Source organism: Schistocerca serialis, unplaced genomic scaffold, assembly GCF_023864345.2.
Source record: "Schistocerca serialis cubense isolate TAMUIC-IGC-003099 unplaced genomic scaffold, iqSchSeri2.2 HiC_scaffold_328, whole genome shotgun sequence".
In the NCBI taxonomy this organism is placed as follows: Eukaryota; Metazoa; Arthropoda; class Insecta; order Orthoptera; family Acrididae; genus Schistocerca; species Schistocerca serialis.
Genome location: NW_026047898.1, coordinates 12,501 through 17,500, shown reverse-complemented (window position 1 = coordinate 17,500; position 5,000 = coordinate 12,501). Strand labels below are relative to the sequence as shown.

The 5,000-nt window shown below is 51.0% G+C and overlaps 1 non-coding gene across 1 annotated transcript in view; it reads left to right on the top strand.

Annotated features, from left to right (window-relative positions):
• The first annotated feature begins 3,784 nt into the window (after positions 1 to 3,784).
• The window catches only part of LOC126445145 (small subunit ribosomal RNA), a 1,909-nt gene continuing 693 nt past the window's right edge, over positions 3,785 to 5,000 (top strand). The window contains exon 1 of the ribosomal RNA XR_007582956.1: positions 3,785 to 5,000. This exon is cut by the window's right edge and continues 693 nt beyond it. This is a non-coding gene — a ribosomal RNA (small subunit ribosomal RNA).

The following is a 5,000-nucleotide window of genomic DNA, read 5'->3' as shown; positions in this document are numbered from 1 at the left end:
CTATCAACGAACCTGCCGCCCCCTCCCCCCCCAAAATACACCTTTCCCTACAACGTGTACCTTAACCTAAGCTATATTGTACCTTAACCTAAGCGATATTGTACCTTAACCTAAGGTATATCGTACCTTAACCTAACCTACATTGCGCCTTCACCTAACCTACGTTGTACCTTAACCTAACCTACGTTGTACCTTAACCTAACCTACGTTGTACCTTAACCTAACCTACGTTGTACCTTAACCTAACCTACGTTGTACCTTAACCTAACCTACGTTGTACCTTAACCTAACCTACGTTGTACCTTAACCTAACCTACGTTGTGCCTTAACCTAACCTACGTTGTGCCTTAACCTAACCTACGTTGTGCCTTAACCTAACCTACGTTGTGCCTTAACCTAACCTACGTTGTGCCTTAACCTAACCTACGTTGTGCCTTAACCTAACCTACGTTGTGCCTTAACCTAACCTACGTTGTGCCTTAACCTAACCTACGTTGTGCCTTAACCTAACCTATGTTGTGCCTTAACCTAACCTATGTTGTGCCTTAACCTAACCTATGTTGTGCCTTAACCTAACCTATGTTGTGCCTTAACCTAACCTATGTTGTGCCTTAACCTAACCTATGTTGTGCCTTAACCTAACCTATGTTGTGCCTTAACCTAACCTATGTTGTGCCTTAACCTAACCTATGTTGTGCCTTAACCTAACCTATGTTGTGCCTTAACCTAACCTATGTTGTGCCTTAACCTAACCTATGTTGTGCCTTAACCTAACCTACGTTGTGCCTTAACCTAACCTACGTTGTGCCTTAACCTAACCTACGTTGTGCCTTAACCTAACCTACATTGTGCCTTAACCTAACCTACGTTGTGCCTTAACCTAACCTACGTTGTGCCTTAACCTAACCTACGTTGTGCCTTAACCTAACCTACGTTGTGCCTTAACCTAACCTACGTTGTGCCTTAACCTAACCTACGTTGTGCCTTAACCTAACCTACGTTGTGCCTTAACCTAACCTATGTTGTGCCTTAACCTAACCTATGTTGTGCCTTAACCTAACCTATGTTGTGCCTTAACCTAACCTATGTTGTGCCTTAACCTAACCTATGTTGTGCCTTAACCTAACCTATGTTGTGCCTTAACCTAACCTATGTTGTGCCTTAACCTAACCTATGTTGTGCCTTAACCTAACCTATGTTGTGCCTTAACCTAACCTATGTTGTGCCTTAACCTAACCTATGTTGTGCCTTAACCTAACCTACGTTGTGCCTTAACCTAACCTACGTTGTGCCTTAACCTAACCCATATTGTACCTTAACCTAACCCATATTGTACCTTAACCTAACCCATATTGTACCTTAACCTAACCCATATTGTACCTTAACCTAACCCATATTGTACCTTAACGTAACCTAATTTGTGCCTTAACGTAACCTAATTTGTGCCTTAACGTAACCTAATTTGTGCCTTAACGTAACCTAATTTGTGCCTTAACGTAACCTAATTTGTGCCTTAACGTAACCTAATTTGTGCCTTAACGTAACCTAATTTGTGCCTTAACGTAACCTAATTTGTGCCTTAACGTAACCTAATTTGTGCCTTAACGTAACCTAATTTGTGCCTTAACGTAACCTAATTTGTGCCTTAACGTAACCTAATTTGTGCCTTAACGTAACCTAATTTGTGCCTTAACGTAACCTAATTTGTGCCTTAACGTAACCTAATTTGTGCCTTAACGTAACCTAATTTGTGCCTTAACGTAACCTAATTTGTGCCTTAACGTAACCTAATTTGTGCCTTAACGTAACCTAATTTGTGCCTTAACGTAACCCATGTTGTGCCTTAACGTAACCCATGTTGTGCCTTAACGTAACCCAATTTGTGCCTTAACGTAACCCATGTTGTGCCTTAACCTAACCTATATTGTGCCTCAACCTAACCTATATTGCGCCTTAACCTGACGCACGTTGTCGCTGAACCTGCTCTGTAATTGTTATGCAACTCGTTAAATTAGTGTAGTGTTGCCTAACCGCAACCCTCGCAATATAGTTCGCTATTCGCACTGCCCGGTCCCCTGTGTATCGCGTCATGTTAAACACCTTGCAGGTGTTGCTGACTTTCCACATGCTCCTGCTATACACTGTAATGTGGATAGCAGCAGGACGTACATGCCCCCCCCCCTTCCCCCCTGCCTTCGCAAGCTGGTCGTTGAGAAGTTTGCATGTTCAATGCCCTTCGCATGCCGACGTACTCAGCCTACGTTGTGGTACGGCCTGTCACCTGTCCGCCGATGTACGCAAAACCCACAAACTGTACTGCACATTGGTCCGTATGTACTGAATGATACATCGTGGCACATGTGTGACCGTACGACGACTGCGCCTAGCAACGGCAGACCATACAGTCCAAATATTGTGCACGCAGCTACGTGTCGTCTCCCTATAAGAGCTGGATTGCAGTGTGGTACGCCATTCAGACGTGTGGGAGGAACGGACGCCCTGGATGGCGATCAGCATGAGCAGTCTGTTGATGTAGTGGAGCGTGTATTCGGACGTAGTCGTCTCTTCTCACACACCGTGATAGCATGTTGCACCGCGTTCCACATCTGCGACATCCTGCAGAGGCCGGCTGACAGTCGTTCGCGCAATGGACACCGCATACGTACGGGGGCTACCTTCCACGTGTTCTCGAGGCGTGCACATGTTGTTGCGTCTATGTGGGCAGACGTAGTGTGTTGTGACACCTGACACAGGCATGCAATACTCGTTGCAAATGGCGATGGACGTCTACGTTTGCTGGTGACGTTACGCAAATGAACAACAGGTAACCCGTTGTGGTGCGGTTGTTCTCGCTAGAGGTGAATCAGTGTTGGCGACGATCGGTCGAGCTATTAACCGGTTGTTTCAGGGATACCCACCATGCCCACGAACGTGAAAGGGGACCCACCATGCCCACGAACGCGAAAGGGGATCTGGGTGTGAGGCGATACGCGGCGGTGGCTGGGTGGGACCGTCCCCGGCCGGTGAGGGGGGGCCGCCCGGCGTGCTGGCAGCGCGGTGCGTGGGCGCACGCGCTACAGCCGGCTGGTGGGGGCGGCCAGTGGCAGGCGCGCCGGCCGACGGACGCGGCAGGCGGCGCAGCTGCGCGCCGGCGCCCCCTGCTCGCGGCGCCTTGCGGCCAAAGTAGGTCCTCGCGGGCCCGGTGCGAAGCGCGGTGGCCATCTGCAGTGTGCTGGTCCGATTGAGGACTGTGTGCGCTGAGGATGCGCCGCCGCCCGGCGCTCGGCGCCGCGACGCCGTCTGCTGCTCGGTCGCCCCAGCGGTTCTCGCAGGTGGTTTGTATCGCAGCTGTGCGGACGTGTTGGCGCGTGCGCTGTGCTGGGAGAGTTCGCTTCGGCACCCAAGTGGGGCTTTTGTCCTTCTGTGGCGCTGGCGTTGGAGCTGCCGGTCACCGTAGGTGGCGCGTGTTGTCTCCCGCCGGCAATGCCACGACAGCACGCTCCCGGGCCTCTGTCGGCAGCGGCAAGCTCAGTTGGGAGCACGGGTGGTCGCACCTAAAGCGTCTACTCGCCTAACTCCGGGCGATTGCGCCTCTCTCGAACCCGACCAAGTACTTAGGACGGCGCTGCGCGCCGCCGGGACCTGAGAGGGTTTCGAGGTGTGTTGTGCAGGGGAGCTCAGCCTCCTCCTGTTTGCAGAATAATTGAGCGGACGCTTGCGTGTTCGCGCGGGCCCCCGGGACACACTCCCGGGCGGCCGGCTGCTCAGCTCTAGTTGACGCAGCTCCCTGGTTGATCCTGCCAGTAGTCATATGCTTGTCTCAAAGATTAAGCCATGCATGTCTCAGTACAAGCCGCATTAAGGTGAAACCGCGAATGGCTCATTAAATCAGTTATGGTTCCTTAGATCGTACCCACGTTACTTGGATAACTGTGGTAATTCTAGAGCTAATACATGCAAACAGAGTCCCGACCAGAGATGGAAGGGACGCTTTTATTAGATCAAAACCAATCGGTCGGCTCGTCCGGTCCGTTTGCCTTGGTGACTCTGAATAACTTTGGGCTGATCGCACGGTCCTCGTACCGGCGACGCATCTTTCAAATGTCTGCCTTATCAACTGTCGATGGTAGGTTCTGCGCCTACCATGGTTGTAACGGGTAACGGGGAATCAGGGTTCGATTCCGGAGAGGGAGCCTGAGAAACGGCTACCACATCCAAGGAAGGCAGCAGGCGCGCAAATTACCCACTCCCGGCACGGGGAGGTAGTGACGAAAAATAACGATACGGGACTCATCCGAGGCCCCGTAATCGGAATGAGTACACTTTAAATCCTTTAACGAGTATCTATTGGAGGGCAAGTCTGGTGCCAGCAGCCGCGGTAATTCCAGCTCCAATAGCGTATATTAAAGTTGTTGCGGTTAAAAAGCTCGTAGTTGGATTTGTGTCCCACGCTGTTGGTTCACCGCCCGTCGGTGTTTAACTGGCATGTATCGTGGGACGTCCTGCCGGTGGGGCGAGCCGAAGGCGTGCGACCGCCTCGTGCGTGCTCGTGCGTCCCGAGGCGGACCCCGTTGAAATCCTACCAGGGTGCTCTTTATTGAGTGTCTCGGTGGGCCGGCACGTTTACTTTGAACAAATTAGAGTGCTTAAAGCAGGCAAGCCCGCCTGAATACTGTGTGCATGGAATAATGGAATAGGACCTCGGTTCTATTTTGTTGGTTTTCGGAACCCGAGGTAATGATTAATAGGGACAGGCGGGGGCATTCGTATTGCGACGTTAGAGGTGAAATTCTTGGATCGTCGCAAGACGAACAGAAGCGAAAGCATTTGCCAAGTATGTTTTCATTAATCAAGAACGAAAGTTAGAGGTTCGAAGGCGATCAGATACCGCCCTAGTTCTAACCATAAACGATGCCAGCCAGCGATCCGCCGCAGTTCCTCCGATGACTCGGCGGGCAGCCTCCGGGAAACCAAAGCTTTTGGGTTCCGGGGGAAGTATG